Source organism: Solanum stenotomum, chromosome 8 (genome assembly GCF_019186545.1).
Source record: "Solanum stenotomum isolate F172 chromosome 8, ASM1918654v1, whole genome shotgun sequence".
Classification (NCBI taxonomy): domain Eukaryota; kingdom Viridiplantae; phylum Streptophyta; class Magnoliopsida; order Solanales; family Solanaceae; genus Solanum; species Solanum stenotomum.
Genome location: NC_064289.1, coordinates 50,689,619 through 50,704,608, shown reverse-complemented (window position 1 = coordinate 50,704,608; position 14,990 = coordinate 50,689,619). Strand labels below are relative to the sequence as shown.

The following is a 14,990-nucleotide window of genomic DNA, read 5'->3' as shown; positions in this document are numbered from 1 at the left end:
CAATCTTTTCTCAAATCATAGAATAAACTTGGTGTGTGTGAGGGAAAGGATCAACCCACACAAAAACTCACATACCTTGATAGGGATCACCCCCGACGAAAATCCACAATGATCTTGACTAATCTCCTCTTTCTTCTCTTCTTCTTCTTCTCCTTCTTCTCTTCTTCAATCTTAAGAACCCTAACTCTTTCTCTTTCAAAATGGGACAAAAATGATCCAAAGATCAGCCTAATACAAAAATATGAGCTCAAAAGAAATGATTCGTGAAAGGACCAAAATGCCCTTAAATTTCCGGACGGATTTCCCTTCCAACTGCCCATCTTCTACAGAGCATAACTACCTCATACGAACTCGGAAACGAGTAAACTCAGTGGCGTTGGAAAGATCGTACAAAGGGCTTTCTAAACATAACCGGAACTACTCCTGGATCATCCTGAGCTAGGAGTTACGACTGCTCAAAGTTGGCCAAAAACTCACTTATTTCCACACTTGGCCAAATTTCCAGATTTTTTTTCATTTTTTTTTTCAAAAAAATGACTCTTTCCAAATTTCTAGCTCCTTCAAAACAACTTCAAATTGTCGGATGTTACATATAGATTAGTCATCTGAAGTTCGTTTTTTAGATTTCCCCTTTCTTGAACTTGCTAAGTCTCCTCTTGAACGCATTCATGTAATTAATGTCTACTCCGAAGTCACGTTTAACATCTTCCCTTTGGAGTATGCTTTCTTTATGATTCTCATATTTTGGAGCAACTATTCCAGCTATTAAACCAACCATTTCTTGAAGATGTGACAACACTTTATCCTTTTATGGACATATGTGATCGTTATTGAAAGACCTCACTCGAAAAATAGTTATTTTATTCAAACATGATGATTTTAATATCCATTGACACTCCTCAGACATACATCTCAAAAAATAACTGCACACAAAGGCGTTACAATAGTTGAGGCTACCAAATACATGCTTAAATCCATAAGATACAAATTAATGAAACTTAACACTTTCATGAATTCACTATAACGGTACTCACAACAAACCTGGTATACATGCCCAACTAATCATTCATGCTACCCAAATTATCGCTCATTCGAGATACATATTATTTATATGAGACACACACTATAAAATCTTTAGACATTTTTCTCATGTATATGTACTACATTATTTTTCATGGATAACTGTTTAACAAAATATACACAAAATTCATTACTCTTAAACATGAGGTCGTTTAGTTGTCCGAGATACACTATAAAGTTATGGCACATTTATTTTCATGTATTTGCTCAACATTATTATATTAGATACATGCTTTAAACTTTATCACTTTTAAACATTAGATTGTTACTTTTAATAATGTGGTATAAATTATTTGTCCGAGATACATATTATTTGTTCAAGATACACACTATAAAATTATGACTCTTGAAGATTAGATCATTACTTTTAAGAATGACCATGTTATGAAATTAACATACACGATAAAACAAATTTAACATTACATCTACTTTCATCAATATTATGACACATTTTCATCGTGTTTCTAAGATACACAAAAAAAGATACAACCACAAAAATAACAAACATGACTAGCCTCTTCTTGTCGGATCTTGCAACATTGTATTGGAATTGATTGTCTATGACAAATTTTTGCATAACAACCATAATAGTCTTCTTGTACTTATACACTAGTTGACTTAAACAAATTTGTGACTACAGTCACCAATAACATGATTCGATTTAGTATTCAAAACACGTAACGCATCTACACTACGATTCTCTGAAAGAACTGCGGCAGATACAGTCGTTTCGTCATCCCCAACTTGAACAATTGATGTATCTGGCTCAAACACAATTTCATCATTAATGCTACATCCAAAATTGTGATCTGTTGTTGTTATGCACAATGGATACAACCCGTAATTTGTTTGACGTCTTTTCAATTCCATAAAAACGTCATGTCCATCTTGTTTTAGATTTTCATTGGAGTTAGATTACCTTCGTGTATCTGATCTCCATCCTTTTTTGAGTACAATTTATTTTGAAATACAATCCACTAGATCGTTGTAGTTTGCATTATCTCTCAAAAGTATTCCATCAATTATATAATTTTCATATTCAATTTCAGAGGCCCAAGAACCCGAATGTCTCAACAAATTTGCAAAAAGAGATCTCGAAAATTTTAAGATTCAAAAAATGAATTGATGAAGAAGATGAAGTTCTCACTTTTAGATTACTAATTTTTATGATATCAGTAGATACAGTGGATCCATTAATTACGTTTTGGTTGTTGAGTTTCCATAACTTACTCCTGTAATTAAGGGAATAAGTTACAACAATAAATTGAAATTAATTAAAACATGTATCCCGTCCTTTGAATTCTAATAGAGTCATGTATCTTACTTATTAAAAATGTATCTTATAAATGAAAAATGGTATAAGAAGTAATATTGAAAGCTAGTGGGATTCCTAGTAATTAGGATCTAAAGTAGTGGGATTGATGTAGCTTACCATTTTATTATTGCAACAACTTAAAACAAATTATTACTAACAACGATTCAATGAGAGAAAGATTAACGAATGAGAAAAATACCAGCAAGTTAGTTGCAAGCAGTCATCTCTCTTTTCAACATAACACTTGCACCTTGGACATCTCCTCCATTTCTTGTTCTTAGCAATTCCCATCAGCATCACATCTCCCTTCCCTCTATTGTTTGATCTTCCCAAACGCTGAAAATCCTTACACTCAAATCCCTCATGCCATGAGACATTACACTGAGCACAGAACAATTGATGACAATTAGGACACTCAGAGTCAACGACATTGTCACTCACTCCCATCATCAACCAACATAGCTGAACAGTCCTGATAAGGACAATACTAAATCATCGAACCCGAAAACAGAGCATCATTTTCCAATTGATCCAACACTTCCTTAGGAACAATTTCTCTGCAAAACTTTGGTTTAATTATGGCCTTACAAGCTCATCTTAGAGAGCTAGATTTGTCAGACATGGAAAAACTTGTAACTCTTCCAAGCAGCATTGACATGTTGAAAGGTTTGGTGAAGCTAGATGTCTCGTTCTGCTCAAAATTTGGAAGCTTGCCACAAGAGATAGGTGATTTAGAGAACTTGGTGAAACCTGATGCCAGTGATACTCAAATTTCACAACCTCCATCTTCAATCGTCCGCTTGAACAATCTTATATTNAACTTGGTGAAACCTGATGCCAGCGATACTCAAATTTCACAACCTCCATCTTCAATTGTCCGCTTGAACAATCTTATATTCTTGAGTTTTGAAGGACTATGTTTAGAAGATGGTGAGTACTTTGTATTCCCTCAGGTGAATGCAGGGTTGCGCTCAATGAAAATTTTGAATCTTAATTTTTGCAATATAATAGATGCAGGACTTCTGCAAGACATTGGATGCTTATCATCTTTGAAGGAGCTGCATCTCAGTGGAAATGATTTTGAACATTTTCCTGGAAGCATAGCCCAACTTGGTGCTCTTCAAATCTTGTACTTAACATATTGCAAGAGGCTTACACAGCTGCTAAAATTTCCAGAGCAATTAAATACAATATTTGCAGATTGGAGCAATAAAAATTTGGTATGTACATGATAACTTCTTGGGATTAGTTGTATGTTACTGTGGCGAATTGATTAATATCACAGCTCACTTGATTCACTTATGTGATGATGGAATGCCAGGTATCATCCAAACACTTTTCTTATCCAACCATTCATACGGTTATCCTAAGATTTATTTTTTCTTGGTACCTTTTGTTGGCTTATGGGATACATCTACGGCTAATGGGAAGACGCCAAATGACTATGAGCTTATTACGTTATGTTTCTCCGGAGAAATGAAGAAGTATGGATTACGTTTGTTTTATAAAGATGATACTGAGCTTGATGGGAGTTGATCCTCATCTCAGAAACATTCCATTCTAATATTCTTGGAGAGTCGCGAGCCTCTTCAGCTAATAAATATAGGTATTTCTTTAATTTGTGTTGTCTCTATTTATTTATATAACTCTCTCCATCTGTTAGCTGCAAAGTCTTCTTCCAAAACAAATAAATTTCTTTTGTCACGAGCTTGTATTATATTTTTTCTTTGCTTGTATTTTTGCTATATTTTCCTATTAATGTTGTAGTTGAATTATTAAAACCATATCAAAGCTGATTCTAATAATAGCTAAAAAAAAGACCAGAGTAGTGAAAAATCTGATTAAGTCTTCTTCTAGTGATGAATCTGAACAAAAATCATTAATGGGCTAGTAATTTGTATGTATCAAAAAGAGGAAAAGTGAGGCAAACCAAGAAGAAAAATGTTTTTTTTTGTAACTTGCATCCTATCAAAGTTCAGGGAAAAGATGCAACAATTGAAGATGCAGCGCAGTGTGAGATAGTGGAGGAAGCTGGAGTATGAGACAGGTGAAGTTGAGGTTCGTTCTCCTTTGTTATCTCTTTATGTGCTTCATAGTTAAGTGGTAAATTTACTTAGAAGCTCCTTTCTCTCAAAACTGTTTGCACTAATTAAGGATTAAATCTGATGTTGTGGTCACTCCTTTTAGGGTTACTTTGGTAGTGCAAACTGAGAAGAGGAAGATGGTACTTTGGGAAAAGAACCAGTGACACTTCCTTTGAAGGGAACATATATTTCCTCTGCCTCAGAAAGAGATTCGCAAAAGAACTTGGGTATGCACTAATATGCTCTTTTTAAATTTCATTTCACACTATAATCACATCTTCTTATCCTAAGGAGATGTGTCACAAACACCCTCTCTTATGTACTCAACGTGCTCACTGAGGTTTGCCCCACCATTGTGATTTTCCCCACCACTTGAGATTTGTCAAGACCTAGCAAAGGTGCCTCACCTTATCGAAATTTGGCTAAACTCAGGTTAACTTTAGCTTGCATAGACACAGTTAACACAAAAATTACTCAAATACAATCTGTAATTGCCTAACCCACTAGTAATATTGTTCTATCTGGGCATAGACCTGCACAACTTTTAAAGGCATCATTAAAGTACAAGGTCTACTTATATATACTTAACATCTCTCTTGCGTTTTGCTTATATGGTACTTCTTATCCTAAGGTTAGGGTGTAACACATACAACCTCTCTCCTGATCTTCCAAAGCAAATTAAATCATTTTTTACTTTAAAAACCAAGAGTTAGATGAATTCTTTAATACTTTGATCTAATAAATGATGTAGTAAAAAATAATTTGAACAAGCGATTCGGAATAAAAGAAATATGAGCCTGACACTTGGTCATACGAACCTGGACTCTATATAAAATAGAACAACTTGTCTGCAAAATAGAAGATTTGCGCATTTTGGTCTAGACTTATATTGGATAATAGACCTCCACCGCTAGAACCCATCCAAATCAGACTAAATAACTAATTCAAACATAAAGACCCTGCATGTTGTTTTTTCACTAACTTAACAACTACAATTGAAATCAAATAAAAGACCCTGCATACTATTTTTTTAACCAACAAAAGACTGCATATAATGTAAATAAGAATTAATATTGCTATTCTGTTTCCAAGGAAACAAAACATGAACTTTTTCACATTCATTGAAGTTTCTGATCATGGAGTTTCCTCCCCTTCTCCTCCTCTTTCTTCTTCTTCTCCTTCTTCATCATCATAATCTTCATCTTCTTCTTCTTCTCCTTCTTCATCATCATAATCTTCATCTTCTTCTTCTTCCTCCTCGTCCTCCTCTAGTTCATCATGATATCCTCCATAATGATGCTTCCATTAGAGAAAATTTAATTGCCTACTAAACTGATAATTCTCACATGTCATTCCCAAATGCAAATATTTACAATTGACACAGAAAAGTCTCCAACACTCGGGACATGCCCTAATCGGATATTCCCTTAGATCATCAACCAGTGTACCCATACAATCCATAAAAGGGCAATCGATAACTATTGGTGAAGCCGGGACTTCCACTAGTTGAATGGTATCTCTTACTCGCATAAGGAAATCAACCGGCATTATTGAATCTATATCTAAAATTCCATTGCAATCAAAAGCAGGGCACTTCATACAAACCATATCATGGATATTCTTATTAATTTTTTTGCCTATATAATTTTGTATGCATTCTTCACAATAACGATGATTGCAATTGGTGCCCCGCATCATTGTGTTTGGCAACGGAAACACATTTTTACGAATTTCACAAAAAAATACATGAAGATTCCCCCTTTTTGGAAGTACTTTTATTTTGGTTAAGTGAATTTGAAATAACATAATACTCAATTTCTACAGGTTTTTTCCCAACACCATGATTAAAGCTTGATTCCAAGTTCTTATCTGAATGAAACTGAACTGAATAGAAGAGAATTTGTTGCAACTCGATATCATTATCTCCACTTTCATTAATGTTTTTATTTTCGATGATAGCGGTGACAACAGAATTTAGCAACGTGGGATCAACTTCGATTTCGCCAGAGTTCAAGATTTGCAAATCTGTTCATTCCATTTCAACTTGATTCTACCATCAATGGGACCCTATATTTCTTTCCCAATATATGCATATATGTTGTATATATTTTTTTTCAAGTTCTTGTATATATTTTACTTTTTAGGGTTTAGAATTAATTTGGACTATACCAAATTTGAAATAAATTAATGCAATATGCGCAATTTGGTATGACGTACTAGCCAAGGGAAATAGTTAATAAGACAATGCGACGCGTTGAAAGTGATATAAATCAAACACGTATGAAAACACGCCTCGTGTACAACTGATGTGTTTGAACCATTAAAAAATATAAACTAAAATTTGATTGGTTTGAACATGTTAGTTCTATTGAGTGGGAAGTATTGTGAATAGGGTGATTTGTTTAGACCAATCAAATGTTAGTTTATATTTTTTAATGGTTCAAACACATCAGTGTACATGAGGCGTGTTTTCATATGTTTTTGATTTGATCAGACTCGCTGTATCACTTTCAATGCATGGCATGGTCTTATTGACTGTTTCACTTGGCCGACACGTCTTTCGACACATCATACCAAATTGCGCATATTGCTTTAATTTATTTCTAGTTTGGTATAATCCAAATTAATTCTAAACTCTAAAAAGTAAAATAAATACAAGAACTTGAAAAAAAAATAGTATATATATACAACATATATGCATATATTGGGAAAGAAATGTATGGTCCCATTGACGGCAGAATCAAGTTGAAATGGAATCAACAGATTTGCAAATCTTGCACTCCGGCGAAATCAAAGTTGATCCCACCTTGTTGAATTCCACTATCATCGCTATCACCGAAATAAAAATAGTTACGAGAGTGGGGATAATGATATCGAGCTGCAACAAATTCTCTTCTACTCAGCTCAGTTTCATTCAGGTAAGAACTTGGAAAAAAGCTCTAATCACAGTGTTGGTAAAAAACCTATAGAAACTGAGTATTTTGTTATTCCAAATTCACTTAACCTGAAGAAAAGTACTTCTAAAAAGGGGGAATATTCATGTACTTTTTGTGAAATTTGTAAAAATGTGTTTCCTCTGCCGAACAAAATGATGCGGAGCACCAATTACAATCATTGTTATTGTGAAGAATGCATTAAAAATTATATAGGCAAAAAAATTAATAAAGACATCCATGAGATAATTTCTAAGAAGTGCCTGATTCTGATTGCAATGGAATTTCAGATACCCATTCAATAATGTCGGTTGATTTCCTTATACGAGTAATAGATGCCATTCGACTAATAGAAGTTCTAGCTTCGCCAATAGTTATTCATTGCCCTTTTATGGATTGTATGGGTACACTGGTTGATGATCTAAGGGAATATCCGATTAGGGCATGTCCTGAGTGTTGGAGACTTTTCTGTGTCAATCTTAAATGCTTGCATTTGGGAATGATATGTGAGAATTATCAGTTTAGTAGGCAATTAAACTTGCTCTACTGGCAGCATTATTATGAAGGATATCATGATGAACAAGAGGAGGAAATTTCATCAATTAAACTAGGGTTAACCATGGAAAACATATAATAACATCTTAATAGCATGATTCAACACTAAATCAATCATATACATGTACTATCCACTTAATTAGAATCATACTCAACTTAACCCACAATATTGGAAGGAACCCTATCATGAATTATGAAGATTTATCTTCACAATTGGGGGAATTCTAGGGGACTCCCTAGATGGAAGAATTCATGGATGAATAAGCTATCATACCTTGGATACAAATCCCTTACAAAGCTTGGATGAATGGAGGAAGATGAACTTTGGGATCTTTTGGGGTTTTGGAAATAATGACTTAATTGGGGTGGTTAAAGGCTTAAAATAGTTTATATAGGTGTATAAAGTCTATACAAAATGACCCTACTTAATACTAACTAAAAAGGAATTTCCTAATTTGCCCTCACTTAGGTAGCATGGTGCCAGGCACCACGATAGGGCTCACAAGCCGTGGTCCATACCACTGGTCGTGGTCCTTCTCGTGGTCCATGGTCCAGTAGCTCACAAGGACTTGGCCCCCACAAGTCTAAGGCATGACCACGAGCCTTCCCAGGGGTCGTGGTCTTCAACACTGACTAGGAAATGGCTCATGGTGATGTGCCAACTTTAGGCAGCCTTTAGGGAGATACTGCCCAAGCTCCATGGACCACACCACGAGCCGTGGTCCTCACCACTTGACGTGTTGGTGTTCGTGAAGATGAGGTAATGCTTGCCAAGGTTGGGGCAGCCTTGGCCCTTGGCTTGGGCCTTGCCCCTTTGCCTTGGCTCTTGCCCTCTAGTCTAGACTTGTAGCACCCACACTTAGCCCTAGGTGGCCTACTAGACTACGGGGTGTTACAGGACGAGGAGTGAGAAGAATAAGATGAAGATGATAATGATGATGAAGAAGGAGAATAAGAAGAAAGAGGATGAGAAGGGGAGGAAACTCCATGACCAGAAACTCTAAGGTGAGCAAACCTTTCAACCTAGAATTATTTTATTTGAGAGAACATTTCATATCACAACATATTCCTACATAAGTGTGTGTGTGAGAATGTCCTTTCACATCTCAACAACATATCATAATCATAGACACTCTACTCTCAAAGTGTTCATAAGGCATGTACATAACTTTAATAAAACATGCATAATATCATGTCTTGCCCTGTCAAGGGTCAAGGCTCATATCAAATCAACACATATAGTATTACTACATTAGACATGGATACTATCATAACTCAAGTGATTCTATCACTTCATTGAATCTATCATTCATAAGGTAGGTTAGGTAGTTAAAGGCTTTCCACCATAATTCTATCCATTAATCTTCTATTATCATATAGATTTTACTCTCAAAGCCTTAACATACATAATTCACCTTATTAGCTTTACCTTCAAAACCCTAGAAGTCAACATTCATAATTACAAGTCTTACTCTCAAACTTTTACTTCTTAGAATCATCATACATATCTAGACTTCAAGGCATTCTAATCACATGATTAATTATTAAGTGATTCTAGTCATAAATCATCATAAAGATTCAACTTCAAGCCTTACTAGTCATGATCCATCATGTATACTATGATCTAATTCAATTCATGTCTACATGCTTTTATTCTTGAATAATTTCTATAGACATCATCAATTCTAGAAGATCATCTCTAAGTCTTCAATTTCCCTCTTTAAGGCACAAACCCACATTACTCCAATTTCATCAATTAAACTAGGTTAAGCCATGGAAAACATATAATGTCATGTTAATATCATGATTCAATACTAAATCAACATAAACAAGTATTATCCACACAATTGGAATCATACTCAACTTAACCCACAATATTGGAAGGAACCCTAACTTGCATTAGGGATTCATCTTCACAATTTGGGGAATTCTAGGGGACTCCATATATGGAAGAATTGATGGATGAATAAAATATCATACCTTGGATACAAATCCCTCACAAATCTTGGAAGATTTGAGGAATTTGACCTAGCTTGATTCTCTTCTTATTCTTTTTCTTTCTTGAGCTTTCTACAGAGAGAAGTTTTGAGAAGATGAACTTTGGGATTTTTTGGGGTTTTGGAAATAATGACTTAATAGGGGTGGTTAATGGCTTAAAATAGTTTATATAGGTGTATAAAGTCTATACAAAACGACCCCACTTAATACTAACTAAAAAGGAATTTCCTAATTTGCCCTCACTTAGGCAGCATGGTGCTAGGCACCACGACAGGGCTCACCAGCTGTGGTCCACACCACTGGACGTGGTCCTGCTCGTGGTCACTGGTCCAGTAGCTAGGACATAATAACTTGGCCCCCACAAGCCTAAGCCATGACCACGAGCACTTTAGGGACTGACCATGAAGTGGCTCATGGTGATGTGCCAACTTTAGGCAGCCTTTAGGGATCTACTTCCAAAGCTCCACGGACCACTCCATGAGCCATGGTCCTCACCACTGGCAATGGTGGTGGTCATGAAGATGAGGCAGTTCTTGCCCAGGTTGGGGCAGCCTTGGCCCTTGTTTGGGCCTTGCCCCTTTGCCTTGGCTCTTGCCCTCTAGTCTAGACTTGTTCCACCCTCACTTAGCCCTAGGTGGCCTACTAGACTACGGGGTGTTACATGATGAGGAGTAAGAAGAAGAAGATGAAGATGATGATGATGATGAAGAGGGAGATGAAGAAGAGAGAGGAGGAGAAGGGGAGGAAACTCCATGGTCAGAAACTTCAATGAATGTGAAAAAGTTCAAGTTTTGTTTCCTTGGAAACAAAATAGCAATTTGAATTCTTATTTACATTATATGCAGTCTATTGTTGGTTAAAAACAGTATGCAGGGTCTTTTATTTGATTTCAATTGTAGTTGTTATGTTTGTGAAAAAAAATATGCAGGGTCTTTATGTTTTAATTAATTATTGAGTCTGATTTCGATGGGCTCTAGCGGTGGAGGCCTATTGTCCAATATAATTCTAGACCAAAATGCGCAAATCTTCTATTTTGCAGACAAGTTATTGTATTTTATATAGAGTCAAGGTTCGTATGATCGACCAACTATCAAGGCCATATTTCTTTTATTTTGAATCGCTTGTTCAAATTATTTTTTACTACATCACTTATTAGATCAAAGTATTAAAGAATTCATCTCACACTTGGTTTTTAAAGTAAAAAATGATTTAATTTTCTTTGGAAAATCAGGAGAGAAGTTGTATGTGTTACACCCTAACTTAGGATAAGAAGTAACATATAAGCAAAACTCATGAGGGATGTTAAGTATATATAAGTAAGTAGACCTTGTACTTTAATGATGCCTTTAAAAGTTGTGCAGCTCTATGCCGAGATAGAACAATATCACTAGTGGGTGATGGTATTAGAGTAACTTTTGTGTTAACTGTGTTGATGCAAGATAAAGTTAACTTGAGTTTAGCCAAATTCCGATAAGGTGAGGCAAACATCTTTGCTAGGTCTTGGCAAATCTCAAGTGGTGGGGAAAATCACAATGGTGGGGCAAACCTCAGCAAGGACTTTGAGTCCATAAGAGAAAGTGTTTGTGACACATCTCCTTAGAATAAGAAGTCTACATCGACAAAAACACATGATAAGTAAGCAGATCTTACACTTTAGTGGCACGTTTTAAAGTTGGGTGGGTCTAGGGTGAAACGAAAAATATCACTAGTGGGACGAACCATTGTTTGTTGAAAAAGGTAACGTAGGATTTTATATATATATATATATATATATTATAAGAGGTGGTTTATGTCACTTTCCAGCTTAGTATCATAATTGCACATCGACAAAACACATGAGAGTTATTATGTATAAAAGTTAGATGACCTCATGATACTAATCTAGTGACACGTTTTAAAGCCTTGTGGGTCTAGATCCAATGCAAACGACATCAGTAACAAGTTGTATGATGGAAAAAAGGCGGTGCAAATAATAATTGAAGGGATAGAAGAATTATATTGTTGGATTCATTGAATCAATTTCGGGCATGATTCAGTTGTTGGCTCTTCTGATTTTCATTTCATTTTCTCCTATGTTGGTGAAAATTCAACTTGAAAGGAAAAAGTACATTATCACAGGTGAAGTTGGCCGGTGCTTGTTTGCTAATTAATTTACTTTCCGATTCCATATCTTGTGTTTTGATTTTATTTTCATCTATGGTTAATAACTAAACAATTGAACCTAATTGATAACAACCCAACTGATAACCAACCCATAAATACGCCTATCTATGACTATGAGCTCTTTTTGTACAATTGAGTTGTTTTATTTTAACGATTATCTTAGTTTGTATTTGTGCTATATCAGTACATGAATCTCCTAAAATTCATTTGTGGTATATTTGTGATTCATAGATTGTTGTTGCCAGCTCCTTTCTAAACAACCTTTAGTGTCTGCTTGCAAGTCAGTAGAGTGTCTGTGAAATTCCCATTTGAAGCTTCTTGTTGTTAGTAACGAAACAAGAATGTGTCATGCGGAAGCTAGTAAAAGAAACCTCGAAAGACCATGAGTAAGAAGACAAATGATAAATATACCAAAAGACACGGAGATTTAATGTGGTTCGGTCAATTGATCTATATCCACAAAAAAGATGAGCAACGCACTATATAAATATGAGAGTACAAAATATAGAAAGAAATAACCCCAACTAATTCCTATTCACAATGTAACATTTGACAGTAGATGTCAATGGAGACTACGCTTCTTCAATACAGGAGAAACTATTTGAGCTCGAGCATTGGAGCTACATTGGAAATAGTCCCCCTAGGCTTCTTTCATCCACCCATTTTCACAAAGTTATAATCTGCAAATGGAAAATCTGAATATATTTCAAAAGGAAATTTAAAAAGAACGAATTATTGCTTACCCAAGTTCTTTCGTGAATCTTTTTCTTAGGTAGAGGAGATATGTTCCCTTCATAGGCAGTGTCACCAATTCTATTCTCAAAATACCAAATTATTCTTCTCAGTTTGCATGCTACCAACAAGGCTGTAGACTGTAAGATTGATAAACTATTCATAATCCAAAAAGGAACGACCACAACTAGTATTCTGTCATTTACTTTTAACATTTTTCCCCAAAAACTTATGCATCTTCAATTGTTTCATCTTTTCCGTGCATAAGAAAGAGAGATTTTTGTATTTAAATTAGAGATTACGTCTGATATGTTAAGAAGTTTGGGAATGATAACTCAGTGAAACAATACAACAAAATAAAAAATAAATTTAGACGGAGCACCAAGATAGGATGCAAGTTGGAAAAAAAGGACCAGTTTTCTTTTCGGTTTACCTCACTTTTCCTCTTTTTCATACATACAAATCACTCGCCCGTTATTGATCTTTGTTCAGCTCACTACTAGAAGAAGCTTTGATATTTTTAATAATTCAACTAAAACATTAATAGAAGGAAGGAATAGAAAAGGTTCAAGCAAAGAAAAACTAGAGACAACACAAATATTAGAATATTACTTATATTTATTTAATCTAAATTCCTTGGTTTGCAGCTGAAGAAACTGACGACTCTCCTAAGAATATTAGAATATTTCTTAGAAGAGCAGCAATTCGCGTCAAGCTCAGGATCAACTTTATACAACAAACGTAATCCATAATGCTTCATTTCACCATAGAAACATAATGTAAAAAGCCCATAGTCATTTGGTGTTCTCCCATTTGCCTTAGATTTATCCCACAAGCCAGAAAGAGGTATCAACAAAAATGAAATATCAGGATTACATTCTGAATGGTTGGATAAGGCAAGTTTCTGGGTGATACTCGACATCCCATCATCACATAAGGGAATCAAGTGAGCTGTCATGTCAATCAATTTTCCACAGTAACATACAGAGAATCCCAAGAAGTTCTCACGTACGTACCAATTTTTTAAGCAAATTGACTGCTATACTTGTACTAGTTCCCTGATGGTGGAAGCAACCTGGGATGTTGATCCCCCAACTCATAAGCGCTCTTAGTGACAAGGAACATGAAGCAAATGAGATATTCTGAAACAACGAATTACAAATCAAATCATTGCTCCAATCTGCAAATATTGTAGGCAATTGCTTTGAAAATTCTGGCAGTTGTGGTAGCCTCTTGCAATTTGATAAGTACAAGGTTTCAAGATCACCAAGTTGGGCTATGCTATCAGGCAAATGCACAAAATTATTTCCATTGAGATGCAACTCTTTCAAAGACGATAAGCATCCAATGTCTTCTGGAAGTCCTCCATCTATTAAATTGCAGAAACTGAGATTCAGAATTTCCAATGAGCGTAACCCTTCATTCACCTGAGGGAACACAAAGTACACTCTATCTTCTAAACATTGTCCTGAAAAACTCAAGGATTTAAGCTTGTTCAATCGGACGATGGAAGAGGGAGGTTGTGAAATTCAAGTGCAGCTAGCATGAAGCTCCTCCAGGTTGAAACAAATAAACATGCATTCCGGCAAGTTATTTAGTTTTGGTCACCACGACACATCTAGCTTCACCAAACCTTTCAACATGCCTATGCTACTTCAAGTTTTTCCGTGACTTACAAATCTAGCTTTGTAAGATGAGCTTGGCGATGAATAACATATGATGGTATTTCACTTATCCCAATGCCTTTTAGCTTTATCTCTAACTCTGACTTCATATTTCCAATGAATTCTGGAAATATCTCCACATTTGGCAACCCTCTAGATTCAGATGTTCAAGAGACTTCACATTAACACATGGAAAATTATGTAGGCTTTCACAACGATACAAATTTAACTTAAATAGTTTTTTGCAATCACCCAGGGAAGAGTGAACCGCTTTAAGACTACTACATTTCTCCAGATTCAAACACTCCAAATTTGGCATCCCCGTGAAATTTGGTGTTTGCATCAGTCTTCTAGAGAAGCTCAAATCTAACCATCGTAGACACGACAAAATCTCCTATTCACAACAAATAGAGAAATTGCTTCCAGAAAATCTACCGCAGGTTGTTGGACAGACACTCAATGGAGC

At 35.5% G+C, this 14,990-nt stretch overlaps 3 pseudogenes; 1 reads left to right on the top strand and 2 right to left on the bottom strand.

Annotated features, from left to right (window-relative positions):
- Positions 1 to 5,682: 5,682 nt before the first annotated feature.
- On the bottom strand, positions 5,683 to 7,003 carry LOC125873882 (uncharacterized; annotated as a pseudogene).
- Positions 7,002 to 8,046, top strand: LOC125873881 (uncharacterized; annotated as a pseudogene).
- Positions 8,047 to 13,482: 5,436 nt separating this feature from the next.
- The window catches only part of LOC125873880 (TMV resistance protein N-like), an 11,616-nt pseudogene continuing 10,108 nt past the window's right edge, over positions 13,483 to 14,990 (bottom strand).